The 27,253-nt window shown below is 35.1% G+C and overlaps 1 protein-coding gene across 14 annotated transcripts in view; it reads left to right on the plus strand.

The window, feature by feature from the left end:
* Positions 1 to 27,253, plus strand: part of BAZ2B (bromodomain adjacent to zinc finger domain 2B) — a 342,755-nt gene that overhangs the window by 77,517 nt on the left and 237,985 nt on the right. For all 14 annotated transcript variants that reach the window (XM_027865747.1, XM_027865733.1, XM_027865732.1 and 11 more), the window contains one exon: positions 5,119 to 5,161. The gene's annotated coding sequence lies outside the window, so the exon portion shown is untranslated. The remainder of the gene's footprint in view (positions 1 to 5,118; positions 5,162 to 27,253) is intronic.

The raw sequence follows: 27,253 nt of genomic DNA on the forward strand, positions 1-27,253 counted from the left end.
TTCTGAGCTATAAATACAGAGCTTTACATTTATCTTTAATTAAATTTAACAAACACGCTAAATGCCTGTTGTATAAGGCATCATCTCACATTATAAATAGAAAGACAGATAGACAGAATGTGCTTTCAAGCATCTTTGGCTCTAACATGGGGACAGACAAGAACATAAATATGGGAAAGTGAGATAAATTGGGCTGGCAACATGTCATAGTAGAATACTGGACTTGAAATCAGAAAACCTGGGTTCTTATCATGACTCATAGCTAGCCCATACATTAAGCCTATTTGGGGTTCCTGATTCTGTCGTCTTGTGTATTGGGCTATCCCTCCCGGATTTCTGTCATGTAAATTTGATAAAAGTGTCATCAGTGCCTTCAAGTTGTTGATCAAAATGTCAAGCAGTATAGAGCTGAGGACCGAGTGCTGTGCCAAACCGCTATAGATCTCCCTTCCCAAATTATCTTGTATTTATTTATTCTTATTTTCCGTAGTAGAATATAAACTCCTTGAGAGGAGGAATATTTATTTTGTCTTTTGATCCCTAGAATCTAGCACCATACATAGTAGATGATTAATAAGTATTGTTGAGATGAACTGATATTGATCCATTAATTAAAACTTTGAAACTAGTTCTTCATTTAATCCTCGGTTCACTTACCTTGATGATCTCCCAGCCTATATTTATCTTCTCCATAAGGATATTACAAAAAATTGGATCAAATCCTTTGTTAAAATCTAGATTTAGGCTATGTCTGTTGCAATTTCTTGAATTTACTGTTTAGCAAACCTTTCAGAAAAGGAAATGTTAGTGTCATGACTTGTTCTTAGTGACTTGTTCTCATTGTTTTTGAGTGCAAGTTGTTCACTGGTTATAACTGCTTCCATTTATAAATGTTCACAAGTCATCCATTTAATAACTATTCTGGAATTTTGCAATCCATTGTCTTTCCCTTTTTAAAAACCAGGCAATTTTCTTATTTCCATTCCTGAGGTTATCTGTTCTTTTATTCTCCAGAATTCCTCAGGAATCACTGACATCAATAGTCACCTGAAAGTTCTTCTAGTGATACTCTGGGATGGAATGTAAAAGAACCTTGTACCTTGAACTTATTTAAAGCAACCTCTATTCTATTGTCTCTTCACTATCTAAAATGTCAGTTCCTTTTTCACCATTTTGCCCTTTCAATGTGAAGATCATTCTCCTTTAAAAAAGAAAACAGAAGGAACACAGGAGTTAAGGGGCTTTTTCTATTAATATCACTCAGGCCATGTGGGCCTGTTACCAAAGGGAAGTTTTGATGTAGTGGTAAAAATGCCTGGATTTGGAGTCCAAGGACGTGGGTTTGAAGCCTAACTGACAATAGCCCTGTGAATTGGATGAGTCATGTAATATAAAGTGTATACTTGCCCTGCCTATTTCATAGGATTGTTGTGAGAATGAAATGAGATATTTTACATTTTATGTAACATGCTTTAGAAACCATAAAACATTACATAAATTGCAACCACAATGATTCCTTCTGTGTTTCTCTTTTGTCAGTATTTCATAAACCAAGAAGACAAACTAAGATAGGAACAGACCAGGCAGGAACAGACCTGAAGGAAGTTGGCCAGAGAGTAATTTGAGTAGTCGTTTAGGGGAATTTTGCACAATAACTTCTTTTTTTTTTTATTGTTGTTTGTTTTGGTGATGCAATTGGGGTTAAGTGACTTGCCCCGAGTCTCACAGCTAGTATTATGTATCTGAGGCCGGATTTGAACTGGGGTCCTCCTGACTCCAGGGCCAGTGCTCTATCCATTGTGCCACCTAGCTGCCCCTGCATCACAACTTATTTGACTGAGGAGAGAGGAACTGACCATTCCTCCTCAGTCTCCTTCACCCAATATAGCTGGGCTTTTATTCAAGAAAGAAATTTTCCTTCTTTGTTGAAATTCTCACCTAGTTTTCTAACCATTCCCTTTCTGTCCTTTTTGTTATTACCTTTGTTCATTCTTCTTCCTGCTAACTATGGTGTTTTGTAAGATTTGTTTTTTTCTTTGTATTTGCTGAGATTATTCATTCTCTTCAGCTATAATTTCTGTGATGAGGAATTTTGTTTTAACTCTAATCCTGACCTCTATTATACATTTTGCCCAGAATTTACAACTGCAGATGCAAACATCTCCATTTAGATATCCTGCCATTATCTCTAGTTTAAATATTTGTTTTATTTCTTAACATTCACATTTCCTTTATTTTAGTGGCATCATTTTTTAAATCTTTCTGGCTAGAAATTTTGTCGTCATTTTTTATTCTTTATTCTTTTTCATCCCTTAAGCCAGAAAGTTACCAAATCCCATCATTATTTTCCTGATAAATGTTCCCTATGTGGCTAACACCTCATTTAGACCCTTGCCACTTCGCATTTGAATCATTAAGATCTCCCTCTAACTTTTCTCCCTGTTATCAATCTTGCCTCTTCAATCTGTCTTATATGTTACCATCAGGCTTATTTTTTTTAAAAAAAATATGTATATTTTCATTATGTCACCTGCAAAACAACCTACTGTGGCTACCCATTGGTGACTGGATCAGGTTAAACTCCTCTGGCTAACTTTCTGGGCTGTCCCTAATCAGGTCCTATCCTAGTATTCAATTATATTTTTTCCACTGCTCCCCTATAAAACTTTATCTACACTCAGATTCATTTCTTCACTGTTCCAGCAGCACATCATGCCCATTTCTTCCTTATCTTTGTTTTTGCTATTTTCCTCCTGTGGTCCACTACTTCCACCTGACCTCTGCTGCATTCTCAATCCTTTATCTCAAATCCAGTACTCTTGCTGCTTCCCAATTACATCGGAAAACTGAAGCCCAGAGAAGTCACTCTAGTAAATATGCCCTAGCTCATTCCCAGTTATTCTGGGAAGGCTCCTATGTGTTATGCTGCAACACACATTGATTTCTTCCTTCTTTGAACTCCAATAGTATTTATATTCAGTACTACACAATTGATCACTTTAACTATTCTTTCATTGTTTCCCCCCCCCCCCCCCCCAGCTACATTGAAAACTCTTCAGGCACAAGATCTCTTTCCTCTGTATGACGGAGTACAGTACAGGGCAGATCATCTTTTTTGATCAGGACTTGTGATTTCATCACTATAGGGAACTCCCAGTAAGAAAACTCCATCTTTTAGTGCAAATGAGTTAACTTATCTTTGCTTATAGTTTTAGAGCAGGAGTTCTTAACCTGGGGTCTATGAACTTTTTTTTTTTAAGAGAGAACTATTTTAATATTGTTGGTTTCTGTTGTAATCCTATACATTTTATTTTATGCATTTAAAGACATTATTTTTTTTTATTTTTTATTTTTTTAGGCAACTGGGGTTAAGCCCAGGTTCACACAGCTAGTAAGTGTCAAGTGTTTGGTCTGAGGCTGGATTTGAACTCAGGTACTCCTGACTCCAGGGCCGGTGCTCTGTCCACTGTGCCACCTAGCTGCCCCTTAAAGACATTATTCTGAAAAGGGATCCATTAGCATCACTAGACTGCCAAAAGGATTCAGGACACCAAAAAGTTAAGAACCTTTGTTATAGAGAACTGCTTGGAGACACTGAGAGGTCAAATTACTTGTTCATGTCACACAGCTAGTATGTCAGAGACAAGACTTGAGTTTTTTATACATGTTGCCTCTCAGTAAGCTGATTGATTATAATGCTGATTTGGACAAAAATATCCCTGGAAATCTATTTCATAAAGTAGGTATACAATGAGTTGATCATGAGGTAACCTGATGAAAGAGAGGATGACACTGAAAATGCCTGTCACTAGAAAAGCAGCTCAAATTCATGTCCTGTGTAAGGAAAATGAGTCAATAGAATCCTCATGTAAAAGGATAAATTATTACTTCTTAAATCTTTAAAGACAGATTTTAAATTATCATTGCTAATATTAGCAATTAAGTACTCTACTAGTATTCTCATGTTATTCTCATGATAGACTAATGTTCCCAGCATGTGTGGCATACCACATAAAAAATTCAAAGTATAACTAGTTATAAGTAATTTTTCAGGTATGTTATTAAGCTTGTGATGACCAAGTGTGAAGCAGGAAGCATTGTCAAATTTTTAATGGAAACTTGTGTTATATGTTTTTGTAACTCTGACACACCCTCAATCAGTTTTACATTCATCTTGTAGTACTGGACTTGGCTCCTAAGCCGTTTAGATATTTCCTTTTTTACTTTGTTAAGGTACCAGTGTGGGGAATATAATTTGAGTTACTTAACCTTTCACTCCTCTTGACAACTCTCTAACATTGTATGTTTTAAGACATGCTACTGACCTGGATTGAAAGAATAGCATTTCTTCACCTTGAAGTTCCTTATGCCAATGAAAACACGTGTCAAGTCATTTTCCTTAAACTAAAAGATGTGCAATCAAAGGATTCTGTTTAAATGTTGGAAGTTATAAGCAACTATCTTGATGTTTCTCTTAGGTGTATTTATCTAAAAGACTCTGGGAGCATGCATAGTAATAGCCTTATTCATTCTGTAACTTGTTTCACTAGCTTTTCATTTTAGGTTCTTGAATAATCCAGTTGCCTCATCAGTTTCTGCAGTTCTACCTTTCTTTTCCATTTTATACAGAGTAGACTCAACTTGTGGCCCCAGCACCACTTGTGGCAAAAACCATTGCTCTTAGTACAGCACCTTCTCCTGGAGATAGGAGTATCTATAAATAAAATTTGACATTTATTTTTTACATTAATCCATTTGTAACTTCCCTTTGGTGAGATTCTGTGGTTCTTTTCTTAACAAATACATGAAAGTTCATAATATAGGCACTCTGTAATTTACTAACTCTAGAGTTGATATTTTCCTTGCCAATTATAGACACAACCAAAGCATTTCTATATCATAAAATATAATGAAAATTGTTTATTTTTAACCCACATTGATATATTTATTTATTTGTGTAATACATGTATTTCATTTACTGAAAATTATATCTGGAATTTTTGTATGATTTTTATAGAACCATTTTAGTATGGCAGACTATTTATTCTTCCCCACTCAGACTTTGTGCATCTTTTCACCTGAATGACTTAGCTGATTGATGTCTGTTTTCTGGTGTAGGTTGCGCAACAGTGATGACACAAGACTGACTACGTTCATCACAGTAAGTTCACAATTATAATTAACACTTTAAAGCCATATTTTGTTTTTCTCTTGAGCTGTATAATTTATTGGTGGCTTCTTCTAATTGGTCAAACTGATTCATCAATTCATTGCAAAATCAAATTTTGAATTTTTCCTTGGTTACTTAAATTATAACTTTAGTATCAATTGTAATTATTTGAATATTTTAAGCTCCTTCAGGTTAAATAATGTTGATTTTTGTTCTTCTATCCTTAGAACCTCAATAATTATGTGTTGCTTGCTTAAGATATTGCTAAAAGATTTGAAATTTAAAAATAAACTAAAAAAGAATTGTAAGATCATGTATTTAGCACTCTGAGAGGGACCTTGAAGGATTAAGCTTTAATTTATAGGAAAAATATTTTCAATTATAATTAATTTTAGTAATTTTTTAGTAAATTCCACATTTTGTTGTTATTTATCTAAAATTATTATTGTTAATTAAAAATAAAACACACCAAATTACTGGCAATAGATAGGAACTTTTATGGTACCTAAACTATTTGTATCTTTTTTTTTGCCTAAATTAATTTAGTCACTATACAAATCCTCATCTATGACCATTAGTTTATAACACTGAAGAAACATAATAGTTAGGATTAACAAAATAATATCTAAAGTTAGTCATCAAACAGTTATTAAGCACTTACCTTGTATCAAGCAATGAATCACACTAAAAAGCATAAACAAAGTAAAAAATATAAGTAACATATAATTGTTCATCCATTCAAAGTTTTTGATTTTTTTTGATGGACCCTTTAGTAATATTTTAAACAAGCAACAAACACTTATTAATATGTAGGGCACTATCATAGATTTGAATTAGTTAGAGGAAGAGTTGTTCTGAGTTAGTGAAAAAGTTTGACTTATCAAACTATTCTAAAAGAAATAAAGTTTTATTACTTTTAAGCATATTCACTAACTCAAGCAAGGCCAGCCAACAAAGCTTTGTTTACTGGAAATCTTTACGTTTGTTTCTTTAATGAATTTATTTAAATGATTTCTAATTAAAATATAATGTTAATTATGTTAATGGTCCTTATAAAGTAGATGGAAATACTTGGGGAAATGTTTGTTTTCTTAATTATGTTGGCACCCCTTCCTTTGATGTTGCTAACACTGTTAAATTTTACTGTCCATAAAGAAAGGATTTGTTTAGTAGAGATAAACTTTAGTTAGCCTCAATTATTTCACATTCAGAATTATTGAAGTTGGAATTATAATAATTAGGTTTCACTGTATTTTAAAGGATGTTTTAAATTGTAAAGTCATCTAAAATGGATTCAAGAGTTTCAACCTTGAGTTGTAGTTTTCCAATTTAGACACAATTGAATTTCATACTGTGGTGCTGTGATCAAAAGATCTTGCTCTATAGATTTTGGGGGAAAAAATACCTTATCATTAGTCAGGGAACCAAGATGTAGTAATTAGCAAAATAAATACAAGAAATACCCCCATGTAGATAGTTTTTATATTCATTTTTGACTTTTGATATGATTATTAATCTTGTTCAGTCTATACTAGGAGAGATTTGAGAGGACTATAATTCTCTTTTAAACCACTTTATTCTAATCATTTTAGCCTATTTTTCCATTGTATAAAGAGAGACAGACAAAAGCCTACATATTTATTGCCTAAAGAAATTTTTTAACTCTGTGATTTGTAGTTTTTATGTTGGAGATTCAAAACTTCCTTTGTTATACTGACCGAATATTTTGCAATGGAATACTAGGGTGTATAACAGTAGCGACCTTCATGCCAACATCCCAGGGGTGCTTTATAATTAGGAAAGTTAAAATTAGCTCTAGAAGCACAAAAATTGCTAAAACAATCAGTTTCAAATGCTGACCATAACAAATCACTTTACGGTTAGATTTTAAAATCCTAACAGTTGGAATGCTTTAAAAAAAAATAGGAAATGCAAACCAAACCTGGCTGATAAAAGCTTTATGGGTAATGTAGCTAATTAGGAGTGGCCAAAAAAAGACCAACATCTTTATCTAAAAACCAAGTTCAGAGAGAGAGAGAGAGAGAGAGAGAGAGAGAGACAGTAAAAAAAAAGTAGTTGTGTTAATGAGGAAGGGACAAGTGATTTGTAAGTCAAAAAGAATCATTTTATAATGAATGCTATTTAACAGGGATTAAATTAGAATCAGGTTGGGGAAAATTTACTCATTGGACAGAAGAAACAATGGGCTAAGTACAAAAGAAGTGCTACTAGCCTAGTTAGGCAGAGCTTCTATGACTCATGCACAAGACTTTTGTAAAGGAAAAGTACTTTTATTTCTTCATTTTTATAGAAATTTTATAACCATAAATATTTTGCAAAAAATTATGATGAATCCATTTCTAATCTATTTTCGGTGAATGGAAGCGAATGGAAGCATCTAAATTATGGAGAAATGCATTCTTTAGTTTTATACAAGGAGTAAAAAGAAAAACTTCTCTTCTCTAGTAGCAATGAAGTACCTTTCTCTATGTTCCTAGGCTACTCTTTCCTCCTTTGATCTTTCAAGGATTAAATGTACCTCCCTGACTCAGAATTCCTTAAGAGTGAAAACTTTTGACTTCTTCCGTTGTTACCTTTTTTACATGTTGTAGGATTTGGCCCCTTGGTTGAATATCAGGCTAAATGACTGAAGTTTCTGTGCCCTTTAAAGCTATAAAAGAAGCATGCCCAGATTCTCAGAATTGCAAGACCTCTCATAGGCCATCTAGACCAGAGGCGTCAAACACATAGGAGGCCTGAGTACATACAGCCCAAACAAAATTAAAATGTAATTTGGAAATATTGAACAAAATAAATAAAAATTCACGAATCCTTGTGTGTGGATTAGGAGTCCCTCTTTCTATTTGAGTTTGACACCATTGCTATAGATTAATTCTAAAATAACCAAGATACCCAACTAATGGTTATTCAGCCTTTGCTTGATAACCTATTCCCAACGCAGCCCATTCCATTTTTGAACAGCACTGGTTACTAGGAATGTCCCCCTTATGTTGAGTCTAAATCTATATTTTCTACCTAGTGTTCCTAGTTTGCCTCCTAAGGTTAAGCAGAATTTAATCTGTCTTCTACATAATGGTCCTTCAAGGATAGATCCTTGTGAGATTCCATTAGAGATGTGTATCTAAGTTGAAATCAAAACATTGATGACTCTTTGAGTTCAATCGCTTCCTCCATGTTGAATCTATCTAGTTGTGTTATATTCTAGTGCATACCTCTCCATCTTGTCCACGAGGTTAGCACAAGACACTTTACTGAGATAGTCTGTGCAGCATTCCCCTAAACTACTCATCGAGTTACTATGTCATAAAAGGAAATGAGGTTATTCTGGCATGACCTATTCTTCCTGAAGCCATGCTGCTTTGTAGTCATCACTATCTCCCTTTTTAGGGCAGGTAGGTGGGATAGGGGATAGAATGCTGGGCCTGGAGTTAGGAAGACTCATTTTCCTGAGTTCAAATGTGACATTAGACACTTACTAATTGTGTGACTTAACCCTCTTTGCCTCAGTTTCTCATCTGTAAAATGAGGTGGAGAAGGAAATGGCAAACCACTCCATTATCTTTAAGAAAACCCTAAATGAGGTCATGATGAATTGGACATGACTGAAAATGACTCAGCAACAACAACATGTTCTTGGCACTGGGTTGAACTGTTGGAATAAAAAGAAAGGCAAAAATACAGTCACTCTCACAAAGCTCACAGTGTAATGGGGGAGACAACATAAAAAAATTCTGTACAAACAGGTATAGATACAGGATAAATCAGAGTTAATCAATAGGACATTAAAGGGGACTGGAAAAAGCTTCTTGAAAAAGGTGGGTTTTTGGTTTTGGCAGGGACGTGAAGGAAGCCAGGAGATCAAGGTGAGGAGGGAGAGAATTGTAGGGACAGGGAACAGTTAGTGAAAATGCATGGAGAGAGGCGATCATGTCTCACTCCATACGCACACAGAACCCCCATAGCTATTAATTGAAGCTGCCCACCAAAAGTTGTTTCTTGTAAGTTCAGTACACAGAATACATACTTACATGTCTACATAACTGACACACATATAACATCAGCTTATAAAGAGGAAGAGCCTTGATGATTCAAATAAATTAATGCCAAATTTTTAATATCTATCATATTCATCCTAGTAACTAAATCAAATTGATTTTAGGTTTTAAAGTCTTTGTTCTCATCTTCCTGCTGCTCTGCTATTTTGAATCAGTCTGCTAAAGCTTTCAGCTCCTCTGTAATATTTTCCAGAATATAAAATATATTTACCTTTAAGCACTTTACATTTCTCACAGAGACTTAATGCCCTAGGATAGACCCTGAAAAAGAACTTTTTTTTTCTTTGTTGTACCTTATGTAATGTCCTCTCTCCAATCTTGGGTGAATTCTCTCCCTCAGATCCTATTTATTATATTTACTAAAAAGCTCTGCTTTTAGCTAAAAAATTGTTCTCTTGTGCTTTAGAGATTCTGTTTTCATTAAGCAAATTGAATTGTATGTCCTCAACTCCATATCACTTCATTCCAAAATAATTTTGTTTTCAGATCCAAGATTTTGAATTCTACCTGATCTTTGAGTGTACATGCATATATGGGTGTTAGTGGTAAAAATGGACCTGCCTTGTTATTGTGGAGGTTGAGGTGAGACTTTGATACAGTCATGAATTCTTAGTTTGTAATTATAGTAACAACATGTAGTTTTTGAGATCCACTCAAGGGCACGAGGTGCAAACAAGCTCAATGACTTGTGACTAACCCTGAGGTATACAGTGATTGGCTTTAAGTGAAGACTAAGGATGGGTGCCCAGTCTCCACCGGCTTTTGGAGTCCAGTTTTTGTCACTTTAGATAAGCCCATAACATAGAGCTAGGTTGTGGCACATCTGGAAATGCAAGTTCATACCTAGAAGACAAATTAGTCAGGAGGAAATAGCCATGGAGTGAGATAAGACAGTCAAGACTCAGGAGCGCTCAGTTAACCAGTCAAAACAATCCAGTTGATCAGGGAAGACCAGGATCAAACTTTGTAAACTGAACTTTTGAATCTGCAACTATACCCTCTTGCCTCACCCTCTCCTTTTTACCTTTCCTCCCCGCATTATTCAATTTTCTTCTCTTATGCTGCATAAAACACTTTTCTATACCTAAGAAATGAATGTGCTACTGCCACAGAGAACATATAGTGGAAGGAGTGAAACAAAACCCTGTGGTCTTGTACCTGTAGGAAACTTAGGCCTTGAAGAATGGTGGCAAGTTAAAAGAAGTAGTTACAGAGATAAATAGGTAAATCAAGCATGCATTTATTGAGTATTTACTCTTTCTTTTTTTATCCTGAAATCTGATGGGAGCATCAGGAATGCAGGGATGATTTAGCAATAGGAAAACTATAAATGTGATAGGGAATAGACCTGTGATTACGTTGTTATGTCAGCCTCCTCAATGAGTAAACCTCCTCAACCTATGCAATTTAGCACCTTCTCTGCAACTTAGAGAATTGCCTAGAAGCACCAAGAAGTTAAGTGACTTAGCTAGGGTCACATAACTAGTATATGTTAGAGGCATGATGCAAACCCAGGGGTTCCTGGCTTTGTGGCTGGCTATCCACCTGCCATGCTATGTCTGGTACTGTGGTAACTTATGTTAAAAAAAAAAATCTTAATGATGACAATGATAATCACAATAGATGTAGAAAATGCCCTTGTCAAAGTGCAGCACAAATATAAGGTGGAATCGTTTTTAAAATAAGAATAAACGAACTTTTTCTTTTTATGAGAAAAAAGAATTAATCTAAAGTCAAGAGTAAACATTTTTAATTGAGAAACACTATAAACCTTTTTAAAATAAGATCAGAGGTGAAGCAAAGATTTTCATTGTTACCACTGTTTTTTTAAAAGTTATAGATCTAGCAATAATCAAGAAAAATAAATCGAAGGAAAAAGTAAAGTCAAAATAATCTCCTTTTTTCAATGTGATATAATGGTTTATGAAAAAAGCAAGATGGCAGAGGGACTAGAGGGCTGTCTTTTGAGTCAGGAGTGCCTGGATTCAAATCCTGACTAACACATATTTACAGTGTGATTAGCATAAGCCATTTTACCTTTGCTGTGGGAGTCATAGCAAAAGACAAGGCCACCTTAAAGCCTCAGGGTCCCCGCAGCCTCATAAGAGGAGGCTGATACCAGTGAAATCTCCACCATTTGGTTCAGGCCTGTTTGGATTATAGCAATAGATAGAACCACCTCCTGACTGGGAATTTTGCTAGGGAAAGGAGATGGACAGACCAAGGCCGGCACCTAGAGTGAACTACCAAGAGAGTGAAAAAGAAGCCAAAGATTTAGGCAAAGGATGGGGGCCTAGTAATAACTATCCCTAGCAGAATGGCAGCAGTAGCATCCAGAATACAAAGTGAACAGGACCGAACAGGGCCTACTGATTCCATACACATATACTTAAAAGGAAAAAGACCGCTACTGGCACAAAGTCCCAATCCAAGAACTAAGACAAGAAATATGAGTAAACAGAAGAAAACACCAATATAGTAGAGAAATATTGTGGATTAAGAGAAGCCCAAGAGGTAAACCTAAAAGAAGAGAGAAATTCCACAAGGAATAGAAATAGCAATAGCTTGGCCATAAAGACTGTGTAGTTGGAAGAAATGAAGCAAGAGATAAGAAGTGAAATAAGAGCTCTGGAATTAAAAAAAAATAAAGGAGGAAAAGTAGCTTAGAACAGAAGGTAGAAAAATATTTATGAAACAGAGGATTTAGAATGCAATTACCATAATAAAATAAGAAATATTGTCTATTTACTGTCAAAAACAACTGGCATAGAAAACTGATGAAGGAGAAATAATTTAAAAATCATCATTCTCAAAAACCATGACCAAACAAAAAAAGCCTAGGTGAAATATTTCAAGAAGTGATAAACAAAAAACTGCCTAGATATATTAGAACCAAAGGGCAAAGTGAAAATATAAAGAATCTGCTAATCATCTCCTGAGACAAACTCCAAACTGAAAACCCAAAGAAATGTCATTGCCCAAACCAAAACCTACCAAGTCAAAAAAACAAAAAAATACTTCAAGTAGCCAAAAAGATTGCAGATACTAAGCTACCACAGGAAGAATTTTATAAGACTTTGCTAAAATTTACAGTAAAGGAAGGAAAGTCATGGAATACAGTATTGAAAGGGCTTATAGCCAAGAATGGCTTCCTCTGCAAAACTGAATATAATCCTACATGGAAAAAAAAATGGTCCTCTTGTAGAAGAGAGGATTTTCAAGCAATCATGATGAAATGACTGGAGCTGAGTAGAAACTTCATAATGTAAACATTGGAGTCAAATATTGGCTTAAACGAGGAGTGTTGTAAGGTTCAAATGAGATAAAAGATGTAAAGCTTTTTGCAAACTTTAACATGCTATTTAAGTGCCAATTATTATTAGCCTACAGTCAGCAGGCTTCTAGTCTGGTGATAACTTCACCTTCTATTGTACTCCTGCTGAGCTCAAACAGCATAAGTAATACAGCGATGTGCTGGTATATGTTTAACAATCAGACTCAGTGGGAGTATACATACATACTTACACATTTTTAAGTTTAATCTGTGTTGTCAATGTTTATTTAATTCTTGGCAATCAATAAGACAATAAATCAAGCCCTGCATTTTAGTGACTGCTGATTTCTGAGTTGTAAATGTTCACATTGAAAATTTAGCAATGGCTCTCACAAGCCATTTAGAGCTGGCTCCAGCACAACTTTGCCTAAATCTAATTTCTGCTAGACTGCTTTATGATTTTCCCAATAGTTTCTATAAAACAGTAAGTCTTTACCCTAGTTGTTTACACTTAGTATGTTTGCTTTCTTCAGGCTCTTAGTACCTAGTCTGTTCAACTGGTCAATTTTTTTGAACATGTACCAATTAGTTTAGATGATGACAACTTTGCATTATGGTTTAATACCATTTACTGCTAGGTCCTCTTCCTTCCTACTTAAAAAAAAAATTCATTTGAGAGTCTTGACCATTTGTTTTTCCAGATGAATTTTGTTGTTATTTTTTCTAGTTCTATAAAATTATCCTTTGGCAGTTCCATTGACATAGAACTGAATCTGTAAATTAAGTATGGTAGTACTCTCATTTTATTATATAGTACACCACAACCATGAACAATAAAATTTTTTAAAAATTTTAACATTTCCTTTAGTAATATAATGAGTGATTTGCAATTGTAGTCATATAATTCCTGTGTATGCCTTAATAGATATACTACCAGATATTTTATATTTTTTAGTTATTTTGAAAAAAGTGTATTTTTCTTTCCCTGCTACATTTGTTGATAATGCAAGGACAAGCTAATGATTTTTATGTGTTTATTTTTATATCCTATTATGTTGAAGTAAATAATTATTTCAATTTTTACTTTGATCTTTAAGATTCTCTAAGTAAACAATCATGTAATCTGTTAAAAGCAGTACTTTCGTTTCTTCTTGGCTTATGTTTATTCCCCCAATTTCTTTTTCTTGCCTTATTAACATTGCTAGCATTTCTAGAGCATTAATGATAGTGGTGACAATGTGCATCTTTTTTTTTTTACCTTTGATTTTATTGGGAATGTCTCTAGGTATTTAACAATTATAGACATTGCTAGCTTTTAGTGTTAGATAGCATTTGTCATATTGTAGAACAATCCATTTATTCCCACTTTTAAGTCCTTTTAGATAAAGATGTGTTACATTTTATTATAAGCATTTCTGTGTCTATTGACATAATGAGGTGGTTCTTATTGTTTGTGTTTCTAATATGATGCAAATCATGCTACTTTCCCTAACTGTACTTTTTGAAGCTTTCTCCAGATACTAAAATTGCTGGATATAGTTCTGTCTCACAAAGCAACCCAGTTTTATTTTGGATAACACTAATTGCTAGGAAGTTTTACCTTACATTAAGCTTAAATATTCCTGTTTGCAAGTTCTAGCTATATTTCCCCTGTTGCTTTTCCCTCTGGGGCCAAGTCTGATCCCTTTTCTGTATGATAATTCTTCACATATTTTAAGACCACTCTCAAGTCCCTCCTTAGTATTCTTTTCTCCAGTATAAACATCCCTAGGATAAACATTTCTTATTTTCTCATCTTTATCTTGAGATCATTCATCATCTTGGTTGCTGCTCCTACATACTCTCTAACTTTTCAATATGGTATCCAGAATTGATTACAATACTCCAGATGTGGTCTAACCCAGGCAAAGTATAACAGAAAATCACATCCTTCATCCTAGCTGCTATTCCACACTTATTGCAACCTTGGCTCTACTTAGCTGTATGGTTGCTGTATGAAATAATTGGCTTATTTTGATCTTGAAGGCAGCTAAATCTCCCAGACCATTTTCAGTTAAACACTTAATTTAACCACACCTCCCCCAATTTACACTTGTGATATTGATTTTGTTGAGCCTAAGTTTAAGACTTTAATATTTAGCCCTATTAGTTCTCTTGCTTATTTTATCCCATTGTTTGTTTTAGCTTGTCAAAATCACTTTAGATCCTTCCTCTGTCATCCAAGTATTATTTCATCTGAGAATTTTACAGGTGTGCCTTCTTTGTCCAAGTCATTGATAAAGATGTTAAACAGGGGCAAGAACTGATACCTAGAATACTCTGCGAAAGATATCTTTTCCCTTTACAACGGCCCTGGTTGTCAAACCCTATTAAAATTATAGAAAATAAAAATGAAATTATTGGCCATATTATTAAGTAGGATATTTATGAATCAATCGTCTTCTAAACAATGGGAGACTTTTTTTCTCTGTGTGTTTATAAGAAGGACTCTCTAACAAGCGACATTGTCCAATGAACACATGGGCTGCCTTATGGGGTAATGAATATTTAACTAAAATTTAGATAAGCTACCTGACAAGGATGTTGGAGAAATGATTCCTTTACTGTGTATAAAGTTGGACTAGATAATACCTAAAGGCCTTTCCAACTCTAAAATTCTGTCATTTTCATCCTTTATGATCTTAATAGAACTCATACTTCCTGCTTTCTGACAGATGCTTCTACCATGAGGTAATCATATTTTGTTTATTAAAGCTACTTTTTAGTCTCTGTGTCAGCCTTTTAGTTAAATTGCTTGAGATACTTTACACATCTGTCATTTTTGGTTTCATTCCCCATTGACTTAGCAGTTTAAGATGTGGTAAAGAATGGTTTCATTTTGAGTATAGTCATAAAAGCTTGGGACTCTGCATCTATTATACTAGCTTTTCTTCCTTATGTGGGAAAAAAGGTTTTTAGGTCTTTAAGCAATATTTCAGTTGTATAGGGGTCACTTCTTTAACAATCTTAATTACGTTTTCACACAGTCAAAAATCAGTAATGGAGCAAAAAAGGACTTTTGAGCATCCAAAAATGTCATAAAGTCTGAATAATAAACCTTGGGAGCTTTACTCATAGGAGAAATCTTTAGGTGCATTTTATAATTTTCTTTTTTTTAAATTTTTTAAAATTTAAAAAAATTTTTTTTTTTTTTCGGTTTTAGTTCCCCTCATTGCTCTGCTTCTGACTTTCAGGACTTTGACATCTTGCCCCTGTGTGCATACCTACTCTTCCCCTACTTTCAGCTCCCTTTTGTATTTTGTCTACCCCCATTGGAAAGTAAACTTCTCAAAGGCAGGAACTAGCCTTCTTTGTATCCTCAGGATAGTGCCTGTCATTTAGTAATCCCTTAATGAATACTTGTTGCCTTGCCTTTTAATCTATTTTCCTTTGTTGTTAATGTCCAGTTTTTTCAGTGATATTTGACTCTTCATGACCCATCTGGGATTTTCTTTTGCAAAGATACTAGAGTGGTTTGCTATTTCCTTCTCTAGCCCATTTCATAGATGAGGGAAACTGAGGCAAACAAGGTTAAGTGACTTGTCCAGGGTCATACAGCTAGTAAGTGTCTGAGATTGAATTTGAACTCAGGTCTTCCTGATTCCAGACCTGGCTTTCTATCCACTGTGCCACTTAGCTGCCTATTATCTTTTTCTCAGTAAACCTTCCCAAATTTCTAATCATTAGGAAAAGAAATGAATTCTGGAGTTTGTCACACATATGTACCTGAGAAATAAAAGGGATTAATTAATTCTATTAAGATTATATAGCTGTTTGTCAAATATTCCCTATACTCTGTTGAAAAGCTTCTCTATCCCAAGTTGGGAACTCCTGTTCTACATTATTTGAATATATTAGGCTTTCAAGGATGGTTTGTGTGAGGGAGCACCAAGCAGATCTGGACACTTTGAGGTGTTTCAGAAACCCTGCCTTTTATTACTATCCTGCTTTAGAGCTCAAAGTCTCCGCTGTTATCCTGCTTCTATGAGTTAAGATTTTTCCCAAGGAAAATCCTGTTAAAATGCTACCTGGGAAGTGATAAGGCGTAGACTTTTTAATATGGAATAGTTTATCTGACTTGTTTTTTATCTCCTAGTAAAAAGCTGACCAGAAGGATACGAGATAAACCCGATAAGGTTTATTTTAGGTTTTTAGCACTATAAAAGTTTCTGTTATCACTTCCCTTTTCTCTGCTGGTCATATGAACAGGTAATTACCTTTAGGGAGTTAACCATTCTAATTATACAGATCTTTCCCCTCTAGAGGAATAAGATCCTTTCCTGTTAGAGATCTAACCTTTATTGGGTTTCCCATAAAAACTGTTTGTAGAGTTACTTCTCTTAACAATGTGATTGGTTTTCTCCTCTAACATTCCCTAGAGTAGATTCTGTCCCACTATTTTATTTTTGTCACCTTGGACTCTTAGAGGCAGGGTCTAGATCTGAGATTTAAAATAACCATTATGGATGTTCTTACCCTCCCTCAAAAGTCCCCTCTTTTTTTCTTATCTTCTTTTATTTTTCTAACAGCCCTCTTTAACTTTTTACAACTCTTGCTCTTCCCATCTCCAACTGCCTTTGTTATCTCTCATTGGATATCCAACAGACATCTTTAACTCAACGTATCTAAAACTGAACTCATCATCTTCACCCTTAAACCCTCCCCTCTTCCAAACTTCCCTATTATTACTAGGGCACTACCACTTCCCAGGCCCCCAGGCTCACAACCTAGATGTCATCCTGAACTCCTTATTCTCGTAGGCAATGTCTAATTTGTTGCCAAGGTCTACAGATTATACCTTTGCAACATCTTTCTAATGTACTCTCTTCTCTCCTTTCCTGCTACAATCCCCCTGGTACAATTCCTCATCTCCTCCTGATGCGGTTTAAGGAGGGATTTAGGGGTGCTGGGGCCCCAGTATCACAACACGCGGGTCGTGCCCAAAAGAATTCAACCCAAGCCTTCTTTCAGCCAAAGACAAGATTTATTAGAACATCCATCATATTAGGCAGACTCTTAAGGAGTCTGAACATGGGTAAGCAGTGGCTAGATTTTAAGAATCTAAGCCCATTTTATAATTTTCAGGTACAGCTCTAATAAGCTTAGGTACCTGGTTTCCTGGTCCATGTATAATTAGTAAAGAATGGAGGAGCTGATAGAAGTAGGTATACTGATAGCAACAACAGGTAGCAGCTGCCAGTGAGGGATGAGACAAAGAAACAACAACAACAAGAACAACAGCAACGGACAAAATTCACAAGTACGGCACTCTGGGTTCAATTAATGGGGAGGGAGGGACACAGCGCTAAATACCTCAATAGTGCCTGTGAATTTTATTTGACTTTTGAGTTCACTGTGAGCTAATAGTACATTTGACATGGCTGCCAAAAAAAAAAAAGAGGAAGAAGAAAAAGAAGCTAATGTCATTTTAGATTCTATCAATAGAAATAGAAGGTCTATGATGAAGGAGATAATTGTCCCACTGTATATTATGTCAGAAAACATTTGGTGTACAGTATTTAGTTTTAGGCATAATACCTTTTAGAGTGGCATTTATAAATGAGAACACCTCTGGAGGAGGACCACCAGGATGATAAATGTCTAGAAGCTATGGATGTTAATGCTTCTGGGAATATTTAGTCTTAGAGAACAAGCCATGGAGTAAAATTGAAAATGGAGACTAGGATAGAACAAAACAGTTCCCTTCAAATATGTAAAACATTGTGATACAGAAGGACTATGGCCCCAGGAGGCAGATCTAGAATGAATAGATGAAAGTTATCATGAAGGAGCTTTAGATTAGGGACAGCTTTAGAATAATTAGAGGTGTCCAGTAACAATAACCACAGCCTACATTTCTTAGCTCTACAATTTACAAAATGGTTTACATATCTTACTGGATTCTGGCCTTGGAATCTTCCCTTTGAAGGTAGGAAAAACAGGTCTTATCATCATCTTTCATTATACAAATGTAGAAATGAAGGTTCCCAACATTTTCCACAGTGTCCCTTTATCAATGGTAATGAGCTCTCCATCGCTGGAAATATTCAAACAAAGGCAATGACTCTTCTATTGAGCATACTGTAGAGGAGATTTCTGTGGACTTCTTAAGCAAACCAATTTATATACTCCCAAATATTTTCTGCGTGGCCAAATCATGAATCACCACAAAAGAGGAAGAGATTCTGAAGACTCTGAATGAAAGGTAAAGCAGGAACTGATCTTCCTCTTTCCCACGGAATTTGAATCATGAGGAAATAATGAAAATAGTTTGAAGGAAGATCTTCAGTCTTCAGAAAGTTGATTAATCAATGCTCATTTCTAGGCAGAAAACTTCCAGAAAGATTAATCAGCTATTTTGTACAATCAACCACTTAAATACATGTTCCATAAATACCAAAACACCCTTTAATTTCACATGTTCCTTCAAGAGCCCTGGAGCAGATAATAGTCCTTAAAATATGTTTTTGGAATTGTATTTCACAGAATTTGACCTTAAGTTTTTTTTTTTTTTAAAGACAGAAGTTCAAAAGAAGTTATTTATTTATCTATCTATCTATCTATTCATTTATATATTTTTGGCTAGGCAGTGGGGTTAAGTGACTTGCCCAGGGTCACACAGCTAGTGAGTGTTATGTGTCTGAGGCTGAATTTGAACTCAGGTCCTCCTGACTCCAGGGCTGGTGCTCTATCCACTGCGCCACCTAGCTGCCTCCAAAAAAATGTATCTTAAAAATCAGTAAAATGTACTAACTAGAGGACAAGATTTCATTGTGTTTAGTAAATAATGATGGTTAGATTAATAGCTCTGGAATCCAGAAAGTACTGGTTGGTGCAGCTCAAGCTTTCCTACATTTCTTGAATACCATACCTCTCAAGAGGGAGAAACAAACAGACAACCCCAATCCCTCTAAGGTCTTTGTCATTAATTCTTCCTTCTCTATTCCATCCTATCACTCTTTTCATAGGTAGATGCAAATCAACCCTTAAACCCTTAAGATCCTGAAACTTATTTCTAAATATCAGCATTAAAAGTTATTGAGCTAGAACTTAATGACAATGTAGGTACCTATAGTACATATAGAAAGAGCACTATAAATTAGGAACCAGCAACTTTCTAAAGTACAATGCCAAGTCACTTATTCCTTTTCTTGTGGGATGTATGAAAGGAAAGAAGCTTTATTAAAGAGGTAGTCCAAAGTAATAGGAAAATAACATAGGACCCTGCAGGATAAGAGTAAGGGGAATTCCTCACTAGGAAGTCCCTATGCGAATGAAATCGTGTCCAGTCTGTATCCCTACATATCTTATATCCTCTGCCAGATTGTAGATGTAATTTTTCAGTTTATATGAAACTTGTGGCCAGGAATCATGTCTTATTTATCATTATATAGGAACATCTAGTCCAATGAGTTGTTGTCCAAATATGTATTTCCTAAAAAAAATATGAAGGCAGGTGGCAGCCTAGCCATACTAGATCTCAGAGTGTATTATAAAGCAGTTATCATTTTAAAAAAAATCTTGTATTGGATAAGCAATAGAGTAGTAGATCAGTGGAATAGAATACATACATAATACACAATAGTAAGTGAACGTAGTAATCTAGTGTTTAATAAACCTAAAGATACAAGCTTTTGGAATAAGAACTCACTATTTAATAAAAACTGCTGGGAAAACTGGAAAAGTTTGGCAGAAACTAAGTATAGACCAATATCTCACAAAGTATAGCAAGATAAGGTCAAAATGGGTACATGATTTAGACATGATGGGTGATACTATAAACACATTAAGGGAGAATAGAATACTTTACCTGTCAGATCTATTGATAAGGGAAAACTATATGATCGTACAAGAGATAGAGAACATTGGGATGTAATATTGATGATTTTGATTACATTAAATTAAAAAGGTTTTGCACAAAGAAAACCAGCGCAACCAGGATTAGAGAAAAAAGCAGAAAACCAGGAAAACAATTTTATAGCAAATTTATGTGATAAAGGTCTCATTTCTCAAATTTATAAGGAACTGAGTCAAATTTACAAAAATACAAGTCATTCACCAATTGACAAATACTCAAAGGATATGAAGAGGCACTTTTCAAATGAAGAACCAAAACTATCTATTGTATATGAAAAAATGCTCTAAATCACTATTGATTAGAGAAATATAAATTAAAACAACTCTGAGATACCACCCCACAACGATCAGGTCAGCTAATAGACAGAAAAAGAAAATGACAAATCTTGGAGGGGATGTGAGAAAATTGGCACTGTTGATAGAGTTGTAAACTGATCCAACCATTCTGGAGAGCGATTTGGAACTATGACCAAAAGGCTATAAAACTGTGAATACCATTTTACACAATAGTACCACTACAAGGTCTGTATCCCAAAGAGATTTTAAAAAAAGGAAAAAGATGCATTTGTACAAAAATATTTATAGCATCTCCTTTTGTGGTGGCAAAGAATTGGAAATTCAGGGGATGTCTATCAATTGTGAATTGCTTGTGAAATCACTAAATCAGTCATCGATTGGAAATTGAGGGGATGTCCATCAACTGTGAATTGATTGTGAAATAACTGAACAAGTCCATCAATTGTGAAATGACTGAACAAGTTGTGGTATATGATTGTGATGGAATATTATTATGCTATAAGAAATGATGAGCAGGATGCTTTCTGAAAAACCTGGAAAGACTTACGTGAACTGATACAAAGTGAAGTAAGCAGAACCAGGAGAACATTGTACACAGTAACAGTGATATCGTATAATGATCAACTGTGAATGACTTAGCTATTCTCAGCAATATAGTGATTTAGGACAATTCTGAAGGACTCATGATGAAAGTTGCTATCCATCTCCAGAGAAAGAACTGATGGAGTCTGAATGCAGATTGAAGCACACTTTTTTAAACTTTATTTTTCTTGCTTTTTTTATTTTTCTTTTGCAACATGATTAATATGGAAGTATGTTTTGTGTGACTGCATATGGATAGCCTGTATCAAATTGCTTGTCTTCTTAATGAGGGGGGAAGGAAGGAAAGGAGGGAGAAAATTTGCAACTCAAAATTTTAAAAGTGAATGTTAAAATTTTTTACATGTAATTGGAAAAAATAAAATATTCAAATAATAGAAATAGAAAATGTTTAACAAAATAAACATACAATACAATGCAAATATATGTTTCCTAAATTCAATTTAATTAATTGAATCAAATTAATTAATTGAAAATAGTATACAATAAAAAGTATACTAGAATGAGAGTCACCAGACATTGGTTGTAGTCTAGGCTTTGCCACTTATTCTGTGTTACTTTAGACAAGTCTTCATTTTCCCCTCAGTTTGGCCCTCTGTTTTTACAACTGTAAAATTATAAGATTGTACTAGACTAATGTTCTGTTAGGGCTCTTCTAGATATAATCTGTTATTTTCTTTGTAATTTTACTAGTTTTTGGTAGAAAATTCTTAAGGTACTTTGACGCATGATACATTTTCAGTATCTATCCTAGGCCTTTCAAACCATTGAGAGGCATACCTTATTTCACAGAATATATGAACTACTAAAAAAAAGTTAGCTCTAAAACAAATATCTTTAAAGTAAGTAACAATTTCCCCTCTTACCTCCTTCATAAAACCAGAGATAATTCCTCATTGAAAACTCGGGCTAGCCCACTGACTCAGGTTTGGAATTGGCATGCTGTGAAAGAAATATTCATTGACCATTAACTGCCATGAAATGACTTTACTTATAATAAAGTTTTAAAAGGATAAAATTTCTGATGAATAGGTCTTATGAAATGCCTCACCACTCTGTTTCTGTGTTCACCATGTAGTGGCTATGCTGTGTCAAAAAGGTGTCTTCTTGGGGCAGTGGAAAGTCTGCTTAACGTCTGGGAGCCAGTTTCCTGTAGGATGGGCTTTTTATGCCTCAGGCAGTTAAAAAAATCAAACCCTATGATTCAAGTTCTGTTCCCCCACACCAACAAAATCCAAAAGACCAGCTGTTCCCCCTGTCCCAGGCCCTTTAAAGGAAGCATGCCCAGTCTACATAAAACAAGTATTGGTGGTCTATCTGACACAGCTGCTAGTGTTCTGGGCTTGGAGTCAGGAAGACCAGGTTCATATACTGCTTCTGACATGTACAAGCTGTGTGACTCTGGGTAAGCCATTTAACCTCTGTGTACTTCAGGCAATTCCCAGTCTTATCTACCATGTCATATATGTGTTGCTGTCTGTGGTGTTGGAGGGAATTCCCATGCTGGGAGACATTTGGTGCATTGAGTTTGTACTCTTCTTATGTCTTACTGTTGACAATGCAAAGTAATATTACTAAGTAACAGGGCACTCCTTTCATCTTAAAATTTGGTACGGTAAATTGTTTTATGTTGACTGAAGCAATAATAGCCAGGACTCTGATGCTTGGATTTTCTACCAGTTTTTTCCTTCTCGTCCCATCATTGCTACATGGTGGGAAGAATAAGTTGTTTGGGCATCTATTCTATTTCCATCTTGCTGTGTTTCTGTTTGAGAAGTGAACAAAAATGGGAACTACTTTTGTATACATTCCTGGAAGAACGCCTGTATTTTAAGCCTTCAGAACCATGTCCCAGAAAATTACTTTTCTAATTTTGCTATTCTGAATTTTTGTATAGAAAATTATAATATTTTAAAGATAATACCTTTTTGGTTGCTTCCTAGTTACCACTACATATAATTAAATTTTTTGTTTGCCTGGATTTTTAGGCCTTCCTTACAGTGCCTTACTTTCCCTAAAAATACTAAAACTTTTACTCTAGGTACTTTTCTGATTTTTCCACAAACACAGGCTATGCTTTATTTTTATACTATTGTACAGAATTTGAAATCATACAGAATCCGTTTTAGCTGATAAAAATATTGGCTTAGCTTGATAAATAGTCTTGATTTTGTTCAAGACTATTTATCAAGCTAAGCCAATATTTTGTTCAAGTATATTGTCAGTCTACAGTACCATTCTTAATATAACATGATACGTGCAGTTTATGTTTCTAAAAAGAGACTTTTGGTTTCTGAATATCCTGAATCATTGAGCCAGTAACCTTAGGTGGTACTTAATTTACAAGACTTTCCCCAAATTGGGGAAGCCAGATGGATTTGAAAGTACCAAATTTATGAGTTATTTGTATATCAATTATCAGTCAGACAGTAAGCACCTACTGGTACCCATCATTGTGTTAGGTACTAGGCATACAAAAACAAAAACGAAATTGCCCCTGCCCTCAAGGAAGTGCCAACATTTAATAAATAAAATGCAAAATATATGCAATGGAAATAACCAGGTAATTGGTCTGGGGAGGGCACTAGCCACTGAGACACAAGGAAAGGCTTCATGTAGAATGTGATTCTTACGCTGAACTTTGAAGGAGACAAAGAATTCTTAAGGGATGGAGGTAAGAAGGGAGGGAGTGCATACTAGGTATGGAAGATAGTCAGTGTAGGATATTGATATGAAAGATAGTGTTATGTGTGAGGAATAGCGAGAAATACCAGGAAGGACAGAAGGTAGCCAGTTTGTGAAGGGCTTTAATTGATGAACAGAAGAGTTTGTACTTGATTCTTGAAAGCAGAAGCTGGTGACTCCATGGACAGAGTGCTAGGCCTGGAGGCAGGAAAACCGGAGTTCAAATACAGCCTCAGACACTTCTTAGCTATCTGACCCTGGGCAAATCTGATTACCTGACAAAATTGATTCACTGGATCCAATGGAGAAGGAAATGGCAAACTATTCTAGTATCTTTATGAAGAAAACCCCAAATTGGATCATGAAAATTTGGTTATGACTGAAATGACTGAACAACAACTTGATTCTGAGGCATTTGAAATTTATTGAGTAGGTGAATGAAATGGTCAGCCCTGTACTTTCAAAAAAATCACTTGGGCATCTGTTTGGAGGATGGATTAAAATGGAGGACTTGAGGCAGGAGACCAGTTAGGAAGCTGTTGCAGTAGTCTAGGGAGAGGTGAAAAGGGCCTGAATTACCATTGCTCTGTTTTAGTTTTGGTGTTTTAGACCTTTTAGAAAGTTTCTCGTCTCACATTTTACAGACGAGAAGAGTGGTGGTCAGAGAGGTTAAATCACTTGTCCACGGTCACATCATTTAGGGTTAGTGGCAGATGGGGTGACATAAATTGGCTAAGGAATAAAATTTGTAATGGATTTTGCATAATTGCTAAAAATCAGTAAAAGTAAAATCTATAAAACAAACACTAATTCATAAGATGTTTTTCTGCCTGAGATGGGAACTCTTAGAACCACTAAGTAGAATGAGTTCTACAAGGAAATATTATCTACTTGGAAATACTTTTCATGAGTTCTTGGAAGTCAAATTTTGAGAACTGACAACATAAATATTTCAGCTTTTATCTGTTTTGTGAATATTATTTGACAAATAATTGGAAGATAATAATATCTGCTGGTGAGACAGAAAGCTATTTCAGACTTCAGTACATTGTCTAGAGAAGACAAATACCATATTGGATAAAATTAATTCTTTCTTCTGTGATTAAGAGTGATTTTCCAGATTGTAGGCTATCTGGTTCACTCCTTCTTTTGCCTTTCTTCAAGTCAGTGCTTGAAGTATTGTGGGGGCAGGAGAAAAAGGTATCGGATGGTGTATACTCAGACAAAGCTTTTTTCCCCATTTTAAAAAATTCTGAACTTAACAAACCACTTATATGAGCACTTCCATATACATAGTAGAACAGAAAGAGAATGTGAAATTTTAAGTCCCTATTTTATTCAGCATGCTTTTCTTTTTTAATATATAATAAATTCAGCATGTTACTTTCAAAGGTGTACTCCTTGTCTGTGATTTCTTCTGGTCTCCCTTCTTTTCCTTTTTGTGCATTTCAAAAACAAATTTCAATGATCCTCTTTTCTTTTTTTCCCTTCCTCTCTCTTCTCTCTCTTTTTTCTCTCACCCTTTCTCCTTTTTCTTCCTTTTCTCCCTTTCTCCCTTCCCTCCTTTTCTGCCCCTTCTTTTGGCAACTCTGTCTTTAGTTAAGAAAAAAGAAGACTTTTGTAATAAATATCAGCAAATCATGTCCACACATCAACTGTGTCCTAAAAGTATGTGTCTTTCTGCAACTTGAGTCCATCACCTCTCTATGAGGAAGGTGGTTAGCATGCTTTATCATTAGTTCTCTAGAGTCATGGTTGGTCCTTACATTGATTAGAGTTCTTAAATCTTTCAAAGTTATTTCTTTTTACAGTGTTGCTTATTATTTTATAAATTGTTCACTTGATTCTGTTCACTTTGCTCTGTATTAGTTCATACAAGCCTTCATAGGATTCTCTGAAGCCATTCTTATTTTATGACACATGAAATATTCTACTATAATCATAATTTTCATCCATTTCTCAGTTGATGGACACCCTTTTAGTTTCCAGTTCTTAGCTATATCAAAGAAAGCAGCTATAAATGGTTTTTGTACATATGGTTTTTTCCCTCTTTCTTTTTTTCTCTTTGTGTTCTATCAGGTGAATGCCTTTTGGGGGATAGTTCATTAGTGCTCCAGAACAACTTTAATCTTGCTTTATCTTTATTTTTTTAAGGGAGAATGGCTTCAGGATTCCTTGAAAGATAGTATTCCATACCACTCTAAGACTTGCTCATAAATATGAGCTTAAGGAAGGAATGAAAGTGGTGTTCATTGAACTGATCTTCCACGCAACATAATTATGCTATATTTTCTCTGTAGGGAGAGAAGTTGAGTGACTTTCTCAAGGTCACACAAGCAATAGATGGTAGTACCAATATTTGAATCCAGGTCTTCTGACTCCTTTTACATGCTACCATTGACAATTCTTCGTAAATGGCCTCTAAGTTCCTTTCTAGTCCCAACATCAATAATGTTATCCTAGAAAAATAAAAAAGTTCTCATCCTTAAGTGACTTACATAAGTTGGGGTGGGGAGCAGAATGACATGTAGATAGAAAACACATACAAAGTAAATACACAATAATTTGTGGGGAAACTAACAATTTGGGGAGATCCTTAAAGGACATCTCATGGAGGTGGTGCCTGAGCTGAGCTTTGAAGGAAGCTTCCCCTCCTCTCTTCTTCTTATCACTGTTCTAGTATAGACTATGATTGCAATTGGCCTGTGCTCCATTCTATCCCTTTTCTGATTTATACTTTAGGCGATTGCCTGACTAATTTTCTTTACTTTTAATTCTGGATTCATTACTCTTCTGCTAAAAAGCCTTTAGTGACTGTATTGCCTACCAAGTAAAAGTCAGTCTCCTTGGCTTTGGATTCAATCCCCTGCAATTTGGCACTGTCCCTACCTTTCCAGCCTTGTCTCCTACTATTCCCAGCAATGCATATCCTGTGCTCTAGTCAGACTAGATCAGTCTTTGCCACCCTAAACATGCCCTGCTTTTTCCTACATTTATGCCTTTATCCACATTGCTTCCTGTGTCCAGATTGTCCATCTATTCATCTTTTGCTTGTTGAATTTCTACCCATCCTTTAAAGCCCAACCCAAATGCCTCCTCCTTTTCATGGGCTTTCCTGTTCTCATTTGATAAATGACCTTTTGTTCCTCAGGCTTCACATAACACTCTATCTTGAACATACCAGTGTAATGTTTTCTATTATAATTATCCACATACGTTATATAGCCACTTATATATAAAGCTCTACATAAGAGC

The sequence above is a fragment of the Vombatus ursinus genome, unplaced genomic scaffold (assembly GCF_900497805.2).
Source record: "Vombatus ursinus unplaced genomic scaffold, bare-nosed wombat genome assembly UNPS02014779.1, whole genome shotgun sequence".
In the NCBI taxonomy this organism is placed as follows: domain Eukaryota; kingdom Metazoa; phylum Chordata; class Mammalia; order Diprotodontia; family Vombatidae; genus Vombatus; species Vombatus ursinus.